This window comes from Balaenoptera physalus (genome assembly GCF_965194825.1).
Source record: "Balaenoptera physalus genome assembly, chromosome: 3".
In the NCBI taxonomy this organism is placed as follows: domain Eukaryota; kingdom Metazoa; phylum Chordata; class Mammalia; order Artiodactyla; family Balaenopteridae; genus Balaenoptera; species Balaenoptera physalus.
This window is the reverse complement of record NC_138890.1, coordinates 150,994,316-151,012,579: the sequence shown is the minus strand read 5'-3', so window position 1 is coordinate 151,012,579 and position 18,264 is coordinate 150,994,316. Positions and strand designations below refer to the sequence as shown.

At 42.0% G+C, this 18,264-nt stretch overlaps 1 protein-coding gene across 7 annotated transcripts in view; it reads left to right on the top strand.

Moving 5' to 3' along the window:
• PDZD2 (PDZ domain containing 2) overlaps nt 1-18,264 on the top strand; it is a 372,225-nt gene that overhangs the window by 155,335 nt on the left and 198,626 nt on the right. The gene's annotated exons all lie outside the window — the stretch shown is intronic.

The window sequence follows — 18,264 nt, the reverse complement described above, 5'->3', positions numbered from 1 at the left end:
TCGGAAAAGAGGCTTGATACAATTTCAGTTTTCTTAAATTTACCAAGACTTGATTTGTGACCCAAGCTGTGGTCTATCCTGGAGAATGTTCTATGTGGACTTGAGAAGAAAGTATATTCTGCTGCTTTTGGATAGAATGTCTTATAAGTATCAATTAATTCTATCTGGTCTAATGTGTCATTTAAGGCTTGTGTTTCCTTATTAATTTTCTGTCTGGATGATCTGTCCGTTGGTGTAAGTAGAGTGTTAAAGTCCCCCACTATTATTGTGTTACTGTCTATTTCCCCTTTTATGGATGTTAGCATTTGCCTTATGTATTGAGGTGCTCCTCTGTTGGGTGCATAAACATTTACAATTGTTATGTCTTCTTCTTGGATTGATCCGTTGATCACTGTGTAGTTTCCTTCCTTGTCTCTCATAACAGTCTTTATTTTAAAGTCCATTTTGTCTGATATGAGTATTGGTACTCCAGCTTTCTTTTGATTTCCATTTGCATGGAATACCTTTTTCCATCCCCTCACTTTCAGTCTGTATGTGTCCCTAGGTCTGAAATGGGTATCTTGTAGATAGCATATATACGGGTCTTGTTTCTGTATCCATTCAACCAGTCTATGTCTTTTGGTTGGAGCATTTAATCCATTTACATTTAAGGTAATTATCAATATGTATGTTCCTGTTGCCATTTTCTTAATTGTTTTGGGTTTGTTTTTATAGGTCTTTTTTCTTCCCTTCCTCTTTTATTTCTCTTGTGCTTCTTGCCTAGAGAAGTTCCTTTAGCAATTATTGTAAAGCTGGTTTGGTAGTGGTGAATTCTCTTAGCTTTTGCTTGTCTGTAAAGCTTTTGATTTCTCTGTCGAATCTGAATGAGAGCCTTGCTGGGTAGAGTATTCTTGGTTATAGGTTTTTCCCTTTCATCACTTTAAATATATCTTGCAACTCCCTTCAGGCCTGCAGAGGTTCTGCTGAAAAATCAGCTGATAACCTTATGGGGATTCCCTTGTGTGTTATTTGTTGCTTTTCCCTTGTTGTTTTTAATATTTTTTCTTTGTATTTAATTTCTGTTCATTTGATTAATATGTGTCTCAGTGTGTTCCTCCTTGGGTTTACCCTGTATGAGGCTCTCTGTGCTTCTTGGACATAGGTGACTATTTCCTTTCCCATATTAGGGAAGTTTTTGACTATGAGCTCTTCAAATATTTTTTTCAAATCAGGCCCTTTCTCTTTTTCTTCTTTTTCTTGGACCCCTATAGTTCAAATGTTTGTGCATTTAATGTTGTCCCAGAGGTCTCTGAGACTGTCCTCATTTCTTTTCATTCTTTTTTCTTTATTCTGTTCTGCAGCAGAGAAGGTCACTTACCCGTTCTTATGCCTCAGTTATTCTGCTATTGATTCCTTCTAGTGTATTTTTCTTTTCATGATTTATCTCTGTTTGTTTGTTCTTTAGTTCTTCTAGGTCTTTGTTAAACTTTTCTTGTATCTTCTCTATCCGTGCCTCCATTCTGTTTCCAAGATCTTGGATCATCTTTACTATCATTACTCTGAATTCTTTTTCAGATAGATTGCTTAACTCCTCTTCATTTAGTTGTTCTTGTAGGTTTTTATCTGACTCCTTCATCTGCAGCATATTTCTCTGCCATCTCATTTTGTCACACTTACTGTGTTTGTGGTCTCCTTTCTGCAGGCTGCAGGATTGCAGTTCCTCTTGCTTCTGGAATCTGCTCCCTGGTGGGTGAGGTTGGTCCAGAGGCTTGCGACATTATCCCATTGATAGGGGGTTTGATTGGTGTTGTGCTGATCAGATCCTGCGCTAGATATTGAGCGGGGCCTCCCCTTTGCTCTGTGGTTGTCACTGCCCTGTCAGGGGTGGGGTCTGCTCCCAAGTTGTTGGAGTAGAGGCCCCCAGATCTGTTTCTTAGCTGTGATTCTGATCTGCAGTGCAATGTAGGTGGGATTGGAGCACTCCCACTGGGAGGGAAGCCACTGAGTTTTCCTCCTTTGGAGCCGTTCACCTGTGAATGTGCTCTGTTCTCTTCACATGCTGCGCGAGCTCACAAAGTGGACTGTTGTTGGCGCTGCTCTCAGTCTTGCCTTAACTGTGGGTATGCCAGCAATTGGCCCTGGTGACTCTCAGGCGTTGTTTTCACCCAGCCACTGGTGCAGGTCCACTGAGGTTAGGTCCCAGTACTGTGGTAGTCATGCACCTGGACCCACTGTGGGAGCTATGGAGGCAACTCGAATTTTGGTCTGTCCTTACCTCCATGTGTACATGCCCACAGAGCTTACAGCTGCTAAAGCCAGACCTGTTCCAGTTGCAAGAGTGCTTGTTGTCCTTTCAGATGTTTCACAGGCGCTGAATTTAGGAAGCCCTCAGTGGGGGTGTAACTCCACAGTTCACACAGCCACGAGGAGAGATTTCAGCTCTTCTTCATTAGTCACATAGCCCCTGGGGCTCAGCTGTGGTTTCAGTCCCTCCTTTGGGCAAATTTCCTAGTGGGGGAGCTATCTGTGCCCTCCTGGGACAGCAGGACAGGTCCCGGCACCCACTGGCAGATTTCCTAGTAGTGAGAGGTTTCTGCATGCTTCTGGGATGGCGGGCAGCTCCTGGCACTCGCTGACGGATTTCCTAGTGGGGGGAGTTATCCGCATCTTCCTGGGACAGTGTGGCAGGTCCCGGCACCCACTGGTGGATTTCCCAGTAGTGAGAGCTGTCCATGCCCTCCCGGGGCAGCAAGGTGGGTTCTGACATGCACTGATGGATTTTCCAGTCACGGAAGCTGGCCACACCCTCCTGGGACAGCATGGGCAGGTCCTGGGGCCCACAGCCTGGAGGCTATTTTTGCAAACACAAACAGACATAACCTGTCTGTCAAGGTAAAGATGATACTGCAACAACGATAAGAAAGTAGTAACTACTATTTGAAAGAAATTCATGCTATGGAAAGAGCATTTTCAAAACGGATTTTTGGAAATGTTTCCATGCTTATTACTTTCTTCCCCCAAAATGCTATGTTTGCCAACAAAATGTTTCATATGCACATATTTGAAATCTTGAGAACAAAATTTTCTATTTTTTAAATCTTCCAAAGAATTTTACAAAACTTATATGTTAAAAACTATTTTAAAAGACAGTACCTCTCAATAACTTGGCAAGAAAAACTCAACCAAGTTGAAAATTAACACAAAGTTTTAACCAAAACCTTTGCACAAGTGGTAGATAGGGCTGCAAAATGAATATTACTTTTTATTAAGTGCTGCCACTAATGTATTGTTTCCATTTGGAGCTCCCTATCCTTGTGAGATAGCTTCAGCTGTGGCAGCCTTTAAAACCAGCATCCATTTATTCTGAACTTCAGACCGTACTTGTGAATTATCACATTCCAAAATGTTAAGCCAAGTTTTTGAAGACCTTGGAGTATATTTAACTGTATAGCTTTTACTAAAAATAATATTCACTTTATGTGATTTATTTTAGTAAAGGTGAAAAAAGATTTTAAAATATTAAGCACTTCATATTAAGTGTATATTTTAAAAATGTAGCTTTTTCATATATGTTTTATAATGTATCTAATGTATTAGTACAATAGTACATGTACACATTAAATAAATAAACATATATATATGGGATGCATGCTCACATTTTTTTTTCTGAGAGGCATGAGAAATCAGCATTTCCAGAGTAGTCATCTCACAGGTACAAAGGTTAGCCCTACCCCCTAAGGAAATGTCTCATTTGAGATTTGTGGGATCTAGATGTTTCTCATCAGCCCCATGCCCACCACTCCTCCTTGACTGGCTCTCCAGAGGGCTGGTTTCTTCTGGCTCTGCAGGCATGCACCCTCTTCCTAAACCCTCCCAGTTCCCTCGCGCTTGCTTTCCAGGTGGCCCCTGAGTTCCCACCATGGGGTGTCCTGGTCAGCCGTCCCACCAAGCCCAGACACCCTGGCTGTACTCCTCTTGCTAACTGCTTGCTCCCTGGACCATTTTGCGAGCTCTCTTTGTCTGATTATTCTTCCCTTTATTCATTCCAGAACAGCGTATTTATAGAGCTATTAGTTAATTCCTCAGGCACCCAGTCCCTCGCCCCACACTAATCTTTATTTCAGTGGCAACATTAAAACAATGTTGAAGTGGAATTTTAAAGGAAGCAATGACTTACAATTCTACTACCCTAATTCTCAATTAATTGAATTTTTCTATGTTAGTATCTAATCTGTGACCATGCAAATATAGCCCCACCACGCTAACTCAATAGATTCGTCTATTTCCATCTCATCTATGTTCATCTGCAATATATAATTTTCAGACTACCTTTCTTAACTATTATTTTACCATTGGAAAGTAATGCTTGTACATGGCAAAACATTCAAGTAGAACAGAATGTTCACAGTAGACGGTGACTGAGAATTCTCCTTGATTCAGACCCCACTCTCTAGTCTCTAGCTGCACCCCAGGGTCCTGTCCATTACCAGTTTGGGGGTATCTTTCCAAGAATTCTCTAAGCATATCCAAATTCTCTTTGTTACTTCTCTTTTACACAAACAGGGGCACACTATCCACACTATTCTGCATCTTAATTTTTTTTTAATTTAAAAACCTATCTTAGGACTTCACTGGTAGTGCAGTCGTTAAGCATCTGCCTGCCAATGCAGGGGACACGGGTTTGAGCCCTGGTCCGGGAAGATCCCACATGCTGCAACTAAGCAACTAAGCCTGTGTGCCACAACTACTAAGCCTGCACTCTAGAGCCCGTGAGCCACAAGAGAAGCCACCGCAATGAGAAGCCTGTGCACCGCAATGAAGAGTAGCCCCTGCTCACAGCAACTAGAGAAAGACCTGTGCAGAAACGAAGACCCAACACAGCCAAAAATAAATAAATAAATTTATTTTAAAAATTAATAAATAAAATAAAAACCTATCTTAAGGACTTCCCTGGTGCCACAGTGGTTGAGAATACACCTGCCAATGCAGGGGACACAGGTTCGAGCCCTGGTCCAGGAAGATTCCCACATGCCATGGAGCAACTAAGCCTATGCGCCATAACTACTGAGCTTGCACTCTAGAGCCCGCAGGTCACAACTACTGAAGCCCATGTGCCTAGAGCCCGTGCTCCGCAACAAGAGAAGCCACTGCAGTGAGAAGCCTGTGCACCACAAGGCAGAGTAGCCCCTACTCACCGCAACTAGAGAAAGCCTGTGCGCAGCAATGAAGACCCAACACAGCCATAAATAAATAAATAAATAAAAATTTAAAAAAAAAACCTATCTTAGAGATTGTTTCAATCAGAAGAAAGTATCATTTTCTCTCTCATTCTTTTCAACAGCTATATAATATTCCACCAAAGGGTTCTAATGTGATTTATTTAATTGATCACCAATTAATGGGCATTTTCATTGTGCAGTCTTTGCTGTGTCAACAATTCTGCAATAAATCGTATGTTCACGTCTCTGTGTACTGTACAAGTACATTTATGTGAAGGATAAATTCCTAGAAGTGGAATCCTCAAACAAATCCCATTAAAAGTTTTTTACTCATTGCAAATTGTTTTGCCCAAGAGGTTACACTAATTTGTATCCCCACTGACAGTATGTAAAAGTTGTTTTTCTCTTTCACCAGTACCATAGGAATATTTTTAAAATATTAAATTATATTACATACAGAATTCTGTATTATCGTTTTTCATATAACATATTCAGACACGTTCCACCTTAATAGTCTTGATAAGTATAATCATTAATGATCATTTAAGTAAGCATGTTCTTTGGCATTCCCAGTTTTTCAATACTGTGTGTAACACTGCATTGGAAATGCTTTTGACCAGGACTTTCCTTTTGAATCCTGCTCTTGGGACAGATATCCTGGAATGAAGGTACTATGTCAAAGGACATTTTGCCAAATTGCTTTTCACAAATGGCTTTACCTAATTATACTCTCACCAAAAATGTATGAGTGCAGTGTACCAGGATCATTTCAGGATTTGGTATTATGATTTTAAATTATGTTTAGTAGAAGTTAATTAAAATATGGATCACTTTTATGGTTTTAATTTGCATTTATTTGATCAGAGAATTTGGCCATTTTCCCCTAGTTTTTTTTTTTTTTTTCTCTATTTTATTTTCCCTGTTTTCTAAATCATCTATTCATGTCTTTTGTCTACTATCTGTTGGAGTCCTAATCTTCAGCATTGGAATATGCATTTAGATATAATAGACCTTAATCTTTTTAATCCCTTTGCAGTTAAAATTCCCCTTAATCTTTTAATAAATTGTTGTTATTACTGTGTAGAAATTTTAACTGTTTCTATGGATGAGTTTGAGTTTTTTTCTTTTGTAATTGTCTTTTCACTGCTTTAATCTTAGGATGTTGCTATCTTCCTGAAGACCTGAAACTCTCTTCTACCAATTTTCATGATTGCATTTTAAATTTATCTTTATAATTTAAAATTTAATTTAGCTGGCATTTATTTTGATGTGTAGAAATTTTATGTCTCTTTTTTCCTAAATTGCTATGTAATTATCCAAACATCATTTATTAATAATTAATTTTCTTCACTTAATTTGTAAGGCTTGATTTATTGTGATACACACACATACACATATACATACATTTCTATTTCTGGGTTTTTTATTTTTGTTCTTCTCAACTATATGTCTATTTTTATGCTCATCACATAGTATTTTGATCGTGTTGTAACATCTAGTAGTACTAGCTTCTTCCTCCATCTCAGTGCTGAAATTTTTTCTAAATACTGTTTGAAATTCTTACCCATTAATTTTCCCAAATTATCTTGAGTCATGGCGTTGAGTTTCTAAGGCCATCTCAGGGAAATGCTGTCTTTTCCAGCATGGTCCATCCTTCAAGGCCTAGTCCAATCCTCAGCCCCCAACCCTGAAACCTTTCCTTCTCCCCATCCTGGGAACAGCTCTGACCTGCACATACAAAATCTATTTTCATGGGTATAATAGGCAGGATTCTAAGATGGCACCGAGAATTCCACACACTCCCACCTTGTACACACCCTCATATCCCCCAGGACTGTGAATTGGATGGATTTTACTCCCATGATAAGGTGTGTCATGACACAGTTAATTTTCGGAAGGGGGGATTATCTGGGTGGGACTGACCGAATCATACCAGCACTTGAAAAGCAGAGAGTGTTCCCTGGCTGGTACCGGAAGGGGCAGCCGGGGAGACATGCTTCAGCTGACCTGCAAGAAAGCAAATATCCACAGTGTGAACTGGCCGTGGAAAAGTACAACCTCGAGTACTTGAGAGCAGCTGGCGATTGACAGCTAGCAGGAAAATGGGGACCTCTGTCCTAAAGCTGCAAAGAACTAAACTCTGCCAACAACCAATGAGCTTAGAAGAGGTCTCTGGGCCCCAGATGAGACTGTTGGCAGCCTCAGACAAAACCTTGATGTCAGTCTCATGAAACACGGAGCAGAGAGTGCCATCGTGCAGTGCTGTACCTCTAACCTATAGGACTGCAAGCTAATTAATGAGGGTTGCTCCAAAGCCTCTACATTTGTGGGAATTTGTTACACAGCAATGAAAACTAATACTGTGGCAACACACAATTTAGTACTTAATCACTCCCATGTCATTTACTAATCATTTAACATGTGTAAATCTTGTCTCCCCCAGTCAGATAATAAACTCTACCTCTCTAAGCCTCAGTTCCCTCATCTTTAAAGTGGGAATAAAATGCATCAGATAAATTACTGAAAGATACACAACCATTGTTACCAGCAGTTACTTCTAAAGGTGGGAGATGATAACAGGATCAAGTTTCACAAGAAGGTTGTGAGATTAAATGAGGTGATGCCTATAGAGCTCCTAGTAGGGTGCATGGTGCATGATAAACTCGGTAAATATTAGCTCATTGTTATGAGAAAGGCAGACTCTTTTGACATGCCTCCCACAGGTCTGTATATTCTGTATGTGCTAAATCTGTTTTGTACCACATGACCCTGGCCCTCTCTCCCTCCCCTACACACACACCCACACACACACCCACACACACCACACTCACGCCACATGCACACCACAACACACACCACACACACCACACACACACCCCACACACACCCCACACACACACATCACACACACACACCACACACACACCACACACAGCACAACACACACACACCACACACACACCACACACACACCACACACACACACACCCCACACACACAGCACACACACACAACACACCCCCCACACACACACCACACACACACACAACACACACAACACACACACCCCACACACACACATCACACACACATCACACACACCACACACACCAGACACACACCACACCCCTACCTCCAGCAGCAACTGGCCACCCACCAGGGATGGATAAACTAAATGCAGTCTCTAGGCGGACAGTTTTGTCTCCTGGGAATTTGGAGTCAAGCCCATGAGAGACCAATCTGCTTAGCTATTTGAGATGAGCTGAAAGGTCAAATGGAGTCAGGTCCAGAATCATGTCCGGGGAGAGCCAGAGCCACATGCCTGAAGTCCCAGAAGGGCAGACATCAAGAGGAAGTTGGTCCCTTTAGAGCAGCACAGAGTGGACATGCAGAAATGGGCAGAGCTGAGAGTGTCCCCGGAGAGAGAGGGCTGAGACGGGAGCTTCCAGGGGCTTGGCGACTCGCAGTTCCCAGCACCAGTTCCCACGGCGCCTAACTGGACTCGTTTCCACTAGATTTCATTGTCCTCATAAAGCTGAGTTTCTCTTTGGTCTTTCCAGACTTTCAGCTGTCAGCACAGTTGAATCCCAGTGGCCTCTGGAGGGCACTATTCAATTGTGTATTTCATAGTAGTGCATACTACACACACAGAGTGTTTGGGAGAAGGGTGTTGAAAATAACAGTGACCATTTTCTGAGGACCTACCATGTGCTAGCCACTGTGCTGGTTGCTTTACATAATTTAAATCTTAAACAATCCCAATTCTTCCCAGCAATTACAGAATACTCTCTAGCATTGTAACTTGTTTCTACAGGTATGTTATAAACCTGTGTCAAGCAAAATGAAAACTTTTTTTTTTTTCTTTTAATGAGGTTACAGCTTCTGATAGGAACAAGTTCAGGTTCAACTGGCCCTCCTCTACTTTATGTAGAGGATATACTTGGATATAATTTGCATTTTTATGGGCATGTATTCCTTTCTAATAAGAAAAACAACTAAATATGACACCATTATAAAATGGGGGGGGGAGTAATTGGTTGACATGTGTGTAAATTGCCTATGTCCCTCTTCTCTCCTAAGGGTGAGATATTTCCTATTTCCTACCTTTTACTACCTCCCCCCACCCCCGACAACTGTGTTGGTTTCAAGCCAGGCTGATGGCCGCTGGGGAGTGTGAGCTGTGGGAGGGGAAGGAGTCATTGTTTTTCTCTACTTTGCTCAATGCTACCATGTTGGGAGGGTAGAGTGAGGTCCAAACCTCTTCAGGGCCTTCTGAGTGGTCTGAAAACAACTACTGGCCCATCTCCATTTTTTAATTAGGTATTTGAAAACCCGTTTGGTCATTAGATGTTAATAATGTCAATGAAAATATTTATTAAATGCATTACACATACTCTTCTTACTTAATTCTGACAACAACCCAACAATGTATTATTATCTGCATTTATAGATGAGGAAATTTAGGCTGAGAAAGATTAGGCAAACATACCTGCTAAGGAACAGAGCCTGGAACTGAGCCCAGGTTTACCTGCCTCCAAGACCTGAGGGTTTTTTGGCTGGGATGCTCTTCCCATTACCACCCATCCGCCAAATAGCATGTCTATCCCAAAGGAGAGCACCTCCATCTTAAATAAACAGCATATCCATTTCCCAATAAGGCGTGTACCTGGCATCCTGGCCAGGTCACCTCAAATTCCTTATTCATGGTATCACCGTCTACCCACCTCTCCACTATGGAAGGAAGAATCAGAAATCAGGATATCTGGTTCTAAACAGTTTCTTAATCTCTCTGCTCTTTTATTCATATAAGGATATCTATTGACCACCTACTGTGTTTTAGCCCCGGTTGTATGTATTGGGGAAATACTGGTGTGTAAGACATACAACATCCCTGATTTTATGGGGGGGTTTGCATCCATGCCTCAGAAAACTGCTTTACCCCTAGGGTAGGGATAATATGATTAATAATGATATTAAGGAATTATTAGAGTAAACTTTGTTGCTTTACAGCAGCTTTATTAAGGTACAATTCACATACAGAATTTACCCTTTTAAAGTGTATAATTGAGTGGGTTTATATATTCAAAGAGTTGAATATCACCAATATCTACTTTTTTTTTTAATTTATTTATTTTTGTTTATTTATGGCTGTGTTGGGTCTTCGTTTCTGTGCGAGGGCTTTCTCTAGTTGTGGCAAGCGGGGGCCACTCTTCATCGCGGTGCGCGGGCCTCTCACTATCGGGGCCTCTCTTGTTGCGGAGCACAGGCTCCAGATGCGCAGGCTCAGTAATTGTGGCTCACGGGCCCAGTTGCCCCGCGGCATGTGGGATCTTCCCAGACCAAGGCTCGAACCCGTGTCCCCTGCATTGGCAGACAGATTCTCAACCACTGCGCCACCAGGGAAGCCCCACCCACCAATATCTACTTTTAAGACATTTTTATCCTTCCAAAAAGAAGCCCCATACCCATTACCAGTCATTCCCCATTTCTTCCTTCTCCTAGCCTCTGGTGACCTCTAATCTACTTTCTGTCTCGGTAGATTTCCCTATTCCAGATATTTTGGTATGTGGTCTTTTGTGCCTGGCTTCTCTCACTTAGCATGATGCTTTCAATGTTCATCTGTGTTGTAGCATTTTTCAGAGCTTCAGTCCTTTATATTGCCGAATAGTATTTCATAGTATGGATATACTACATTTGTTTAACCATCAATTGATGGACATTTGGGTCATTTCCACTTTTGACTATTATAAATAATGCTACTGCAAACACTGGTGTACGAGTTTTTGTGTGGACATATGTTTTCAGTACTCTTGGGTGTATGCCTAGGAATGGAACTGATGGTCACACGGAAACTCTATGTGTAACTTTTTGAAGAACTGCCATGCTGCGTTTCAAAAGGGCTGCACATTTTCACTTTCTCACCAGCAGCGCATGAGGGTTGTAATTTCTCCACATTCTCAACAATACTTGCTATTATCTGTCTTTATTATTACAGCCATTCTAGTGGGTGTGAAGTGGTATTTCATTGTGGTTTTGATTTGCATTCCCTGGTACCTAATGATGTTGAGCACCTTTTCATGGGCTTTTGGACATTTGTATATCTTTGGGAAAACATGTACTTAAATCCTTAGCTCAGTTTTAAATTGGATCTGTTGCTTCTGTTTGTTGTTGTTAAGTTGTAAGTGTTTTTTATATGTTCTAGATACAGGTCTCTTATCATCAAATATATGATTTGCAAATATTTTCTCAGGAACCTACAGATGTTAAACAACTGTCACTGATTGTTTTCAACAGATGACCTAGGGGTAGGGCTGTTCTTGCAGAGTCAACTCTGAACCAAGTCAAATAACGTTAAGTCCTGAAAATGGAGCTTTTCAGAGAGCTGCCAGACTGGTTAATACTGGCAGTCCTCTGGGGATAGAGCTTTTGAAAACCTCCAAACTTGCTCTGACCCAGCGGCTGCTACACTGCTTGTTTCTACAGCTGCCATAGTTGGTTTTGAAGGGTTTGGGGGCTGGGGAGAAAGAGATGGTAATAGGGTAAGGTAAAATGCCACAAAGCTCACTGTGCTTTCTGAGATTCAGCCATTTTTCTTGAATAAGTGTTTCTTACACTGCTTCAAACCTTTAGTTAATTTCCAGAGTTCTGAAAAAGTTGCTTTTGATAATTTTTTTTCAGTGTTGTTGTTTTTTTTATGGAGAAATGGATTTCTGGAGGTCCTTATTCTATCATTCCAGAAATGCTTCCTCCAAAAAAATTTTAAGTATAATATACATAAAGAAAAAGGCCCAAATCATAAGTATTCAGGTAGTGAATTTTTATTATTTTTTTTTAATTTTTATTTTCGGCTATGTTGGGTCTTCGTCGCTGCACGCGGGCTTTCTCTAGTTGTGGAGAGCAGGGGCTACTCTTCGTTGCGGTGCTCGGGCTTCTCATTGCGGTGGCTTCTCTCGTTGCGGAGCACGGGTTCTAGGCACGTGGGCTTCAGTAGTTGTGGCACGTGGGCTCAGTCGTTGTGGCTCGCAGGCTCTAGAGCACAGGCTCAGTAGTTGTGGCGCACGGGCTTCGTTGCTCCCCAGCAGGTGGGATCTTCCTGGACCAGGGCTCGAACCCGTGTCCCCTGCATTGGCAGGCAGATTCTCAACCACTGCGCCACCAGGGAAGCCCTCAGCTGGTGAATGTTTATATTAGCCATCACTCAAATCAAGCAACAGAACTTCACTAGCACCACAGAGCCCTCCCTCATACCCCTTGCCAGTTATTAACACCATCCCCACCCCTTAACCAAAGTAAAATGGTATTAATCACCACAGGATAACTTTCCTGTCCGGCATCATAATGGTTTTTTCCAACTTGTTTGACTCTAATTGTTCATTTCCGCCAAATCACTCCCTTAACACATTTAATCTAATGGCATCTTTATTTTACTTGTTTAACTTAATTTTTCAATTTTTCAATTTTTTAAAATTAATTAGCCTACGTAGGACACCCACTTATCTTTGTCAAGCTCCTCCTGCCTCCCCAAATTCTTCTCCCATCACAACCATCCTCCCATCACTAACCAGGCCCTGGAGTATTGGCTGTAGTTCTCCTCTATCCCGTTTTCCAAGACTTATGGACACACTTGATCATCCACATAAATGTAGAAAGCTGGAATCACTTCAGGATAAAGTTAGATGGGTTTTCATGGGACTTTTGCACAATGTCCAAACTTTCTGATTTGTACAGATAGAGGAGCAGTTTCTCAGAGGCCTTTGGGAGATTTATCCTCCTACGCAGATTTTTTTTTTTTTTTTTTTTTAGCTTTTCCTGATGAAGCTTTCTCCAGCTAATTCAGAGCCATTGTGGCACCTCTCAGACTCAGCGTTTACATTCCAAAGTTGCTCTGGTTGAGGAACTCCCCCAGTGGAGAGTGAGGGGGATGAAGGCCCTCCTTGGAGCAATTTATGACACGTGGGAACCCAGCTCCCTTTAGGTGTTTTTCCTCATCATGGATCATTAGCTAGTAGAAAAGGAGATATTCTGATGGAGGATGAAAGAAGATGCAGTAAGTCACAATGATTTGATGTTTAAGAGTAATTGCTTGGGAAGTGAAAAGGGTCAAGGTGGTTGAGCTTAATGGTACAAAGAATAACCAAGCATGGGAAAACTTGTAAACTGACTGAAAAAGTTGGACAAAGATAAAGGACTTGAAATAACTAATAAAAATTATTAAATACAATGTTTTTCATCATAGTAGTAGACAAGAGTGCTTTAAAACAGAACAGAGGGAGGCTTCCCTGGTGGCACAGTGGTTGAGAATCCGCCTGCCAATGCAGGGAACATGGGTTCAGAGCCCTGGTTGGGGAAGATCCCACATGCCACGGAGCGACTAAGCCCTTGAGCCACAACTGCTGAGCCTGCGCTCTAGAGCCCGCAAGCCACAACTACTGAGCCTGTGTGCTACAACTACTGAGCCTGTGTGCTACAACTACTGAAGCCCACGCACCTAGAGCCCGAGCTCTGCAACAAGAGAAGCCACTGCAATGAGAAGCCCGCACATCGCAATGAAGAGTAGCCCCCGCTCGCCGCAGCTAAAGAAAGCCCGTGCGCAGCGACGAAGACCCAATGCAGCCAAAAATAAATTAATTAATAAATTAATTTTAGAAATAAAAAGAAAACAGAGGCCAAAATTTCCAGAGTCCAAACCAATACATACTTATATACTGTTTTGTATCTTCTCTTCAACTTTTTACTGTGAGTGGTGAGTAAAATAAAAATTGCAAAGCAGTATTATGGTTCCTCAAAAAACGTAAATGTAGAATTACCACATGAACTGGCAATTCCATTTCTAGATATATACCCAAAAGAATTGAAAGCAGGACTTAGATATTTGCACATCAGTGTTTGTAGCAGCATTATTTATAACAGCCAAAAGGTGGAAACAGCCCAAATGTCTGTTGATGGATGAATGGATAAACAAACTACCGTGAATACAGTTGACACTTAAACTACGGCGGGCTTAGGGACGCCAACCCTCTGTACAGTGGGAAATCCGAAAATAACTTATAGTGCCCTCTGTATGTGCTATTCCTCTGTCTCCACAGTTCTGCATCCCACGGATTCAGCCAACCAGGGATCATGAAGTACTGGGGTATTTACTATCGAAAAAAATCCATGTATAAGTGGACCCTCACAGTTCAAACCTGTGTTGTTCAAGGGTCAACTGTACTTGGCTTCCTCCCAAAACTCATTCAAAGGTTAAGACACTTGTTGACAATAACTTAAAAGTGGCCGCTAGAAACAAAGGTGGACAGAGAAATGTGGGTGCATTCCAATTTCCTGGGCCCTCTAGAGTCCCGTGTGAAGACTGTAGGGACAGGGCTTGCTTTCTTTTCGCCTGAAGGGTGTCAGTGTGGTGTGCACTGAGACAATCTGGTGACTACCTCAACTTGGACCTTGAGGGCAGCATTGACCTAGAATGTTGTTACTTAACCAACATCACCTGAGAAGCTTACCAAACCTCCAAACAGATGGCAGCCAGGAAGAGCTGATGTGGTAGCTGGTAGAAGGGTCATGAGGCTAGAACCCACACAGACTCACCTAGTGGGCGCTGTGGCCGTGGCAGTGATGTCACGAGGCCTCCCCTGGGCCTGTGTGCCTGATGCTTGTCGAGCACCCTGGGGCAGGGGGAGGCCAGGTTAGCTGGCTGGCTGCAGCCCTGCCTAGAGATGAGGGGTGCCTCAGGGAGGAGAGGGTTATGGAGTGTCCACCTCTCCCGCCTCTGATGCAGAATTGGATGCCCTGCTGGACATTTATAGGACATTTGCCTGGATGATGAATTCCATTTAATACAAAATAACTTCAGGAACAAAAAGCACCAGAAGCTAAGCCAGATTTTGTTTCCAGGAAGAGGAAACACCTGAAAAGAGCTCCTTCTATCCCTTGACTCCTCTTCTAGGGTCTCCAGGTCTGGAGAAGAATGTGACCAGTTAGAGCAACTGTTCCCCCTCCTCCGTTGCTAGCCACTGGTTGCCACAGTCTAAAGATGTGGACTAGGACACGCTTAGACCCTCCATTTTTAACTAATATACCTCTTTAATCAAAGCTTCGGCTTAAAGGGGTTTCCTGGAGTTTAACATGGCTGATTTCATGACAACAAGACATCAGTTTAAAGATGAGGAACAAAAAGTTTCTTGAATTTATGGACACCCTTTAAAATTCTTTTGACTCTGCCACAGAAATAGAAGGTAGAGAGAGGCTGTAAGCTGTGGCTTGGCGGTGACATCTGCGTGCCGGCTCCCCAGAATGTTTTGCAGTGCTCATTCCTGGTGAGTTTTTTTTTTTTTTTTTTTTTAATTTTTTTTTTAATTTTTACTGATTTTTGGCCATGGTATTCTATTTATTTATTTATTTATTTTTGGCTGTGTTGGCTCTTCGTTTCTGTGCGAGGGCTTTCTCTAGCTGCGGCAAGCGGGGGCCACTCTTCATCACGGTGCGCGGGCCTCTCACTATCCCAGCCTCTCTTGTCGTGGAGCACAGGCTCCAGACGCGCAGGCTCAGTAGTTGTGGCTCACGGGCCCAGTTGCTCCACGGCATGTGGGATCTTCCCGGACCAGGACTCGAACCCGTGTCCGCTGCATTGGCAGGCAGATTCTCAACCACTGCGCCACCAGGGAAGCCCCTCCTGGTGAGTTTTTCATTTTGACATTTCAAGCCTGAAAACTGATGGGTGACCTCAGCTTGTGGAGAAAAATAAGAGTTCAGTGACTGGGAAGTATATCTTTATGAGGTTTATTTTTTTCTGTTATTAGTTGTCTTAAGTAAGGAGTGATCAAAAAGAAAAAAACCCTGAACTGTCTAGGAATATTTGCTCTTCAGAAATATCTGCTGGTATTTCATAACTTTGATAGCCCAGTCAGGTGGACTCAACTCTCAGTTGCTTTTGAAACAAAGAAAGAACACTCTGTGTGTTATGATTGAGAGCAAGACAATTCAGATCGTTTCTGGGCTGGAGTCTGTCCAGTATACACAATTCAAAGATAATGTAGCAGAATGGCGGTCACTGATGTGTGGCCATGACTGATGCAATTATAACCGCAGGAGACCACTGCAAGTTCTTATCCGTCAAGTATCTTCTATACCTTTCTTCTCTGTGCTGCTCTAGTTAATGTTTTTAAAAGTTTATCTTTTAGCCTAGGATCTTGCCTTACTGACTACGTGGTAAAGTTCATCTAGGAACAGTTACAGATAGCTCATCTTCTCCTTCAGTGATTTTTAAAGCTGATATTTAACATTTCATCAATAGCACTGGAAAAACCAGAGGTTCATGGTCTGGGGTTGGGTAGGCATCTCTGATTAGCTCAGCACCTAATATATAATGAAAGCTCAATAAATGTTGAATAAGATAAATATTCCTTCTTAAAACCAAAGTCTCGGTTCTGTGTATCCTGAATCAGTCCCATTATTTCTGGCAGAAGCATCAGTGATTGGGAACGTAGTCTTAAACCCCGGTGGATCCAGATTTGGAATTTCCATAATTGTCCACCTGAAAATAGATAGAAGTATTACATGTTAAGTGCTTTTTAATTTGCTATGTTTGCAAAAAGGTGTTCTATATTGATGTTCCCAATTCACCAGTCTGACTTATATGTTTTCGAATACATTGAAATGTATCCTTACAAAAAATAGCATGCTGGTGGTGTTTATGGAAGCTTGTTCCAGTCTTTTCTCTATAAACAAGTAGTAATTTTATTGTTTTTGCAAAAACAAACAAACGTGATTTTTGCAAATTTCCCCAACTCAATCTAAATCCTCCTTTCTCTCTCCCACCACGATAGTGCGCTAATGACAAAAGTGGAAGTGTAGGCAAAGGCTTTTATGATCACCTCTAGGAATTCCTTTTAGGAGAAGGTGTCCAGTCTATCCAGGATTATTAAAATAATATATGTTAATTCACTTTTGAAAGAAGAGGAAAGGTATATTTTAGTTAATTCCCCAAAATAAGAATCTATATAATAATAACAATAAATATTGTATAAGAATCCATATTGAATTTTCAAACAGAATTCACATGCCTGAACTCCTCCCCCCAAATCTAGGCTCACTATGTCTTTGTTGAGCATTCTTGATGCTACACTGGTATGAAATATTCATTTTGCAGATGAGAAGGTATAAGCCCACTAGGTGAAATGACTCCCTCTGGGTCACATGATCACATGACCTGGGGGACCGCTTGCCCCCCAGGAGCTCTCACCAGGACTGGGGCCCAGCTCTGGAGGACAGGAGCCTCTCTCATGTCTCCTCCTGCACTGTTGCCAACAGCAAAAAAACAGGAAAAGGTCATCATGTTTGAGTTCCTTCGATTTGCTTTCAATTCCTTTACTCCCCCACTGAGGTCATCCTTGTGGACTAGCTCTGTTTCCAGGGTGTACAGAATCTTAATTTATCATCGCAGTTCTCTGGAAGAAGACTTCAGAGTTCAGAGCAAACAGTAAGACGAATGTTTGCTTTGGGGATCTTTCATCATTTTATCCTTAGTAATGACCGGAGAAGAAAAGGGGTTTACTCAGAAGTTATAAATAGTCATGCAGAGAGAAAATGTAGTAAAACAAAACAGATTTTAAGAACTCGGTGGTGGTGTTCTAGAGTGAATAATTGAAAAATCTTTGGATTAGCATTGATGGTCAAATCATGAGATTTAAGATTTAGAACTCAGATCTTCTGCCTAAAAGCCAGGGCTAATGGAACCTGAGCTTTTAGGTGGCAGGGAGGAATATAATTTTTATTTTCAAGAAGCTCATTTTATGGGCTTCCCTGGTGGCGCAGTGGTTGAGAGTCTGCCTGCCAATGCAGGGGACAAGGTTCGAGCCCTGGTCTGGGAAGATCCCACATGCCGCGGAGCAACTAGGCCCGTGAGCCACAATTACTGAGCCTGTGCATCTGGAGCCTGTGCTCCCCAACAAGAGAGGCCGTGACAGTGAGAGGCCCGCGCACCGCGATGAAGAGTGGCCCCCACTTGCCACAACTAGAGAAAGCCCTCACACAGAAACGAAGACCCAACACAGCCATAAATAAATTAAAAAAA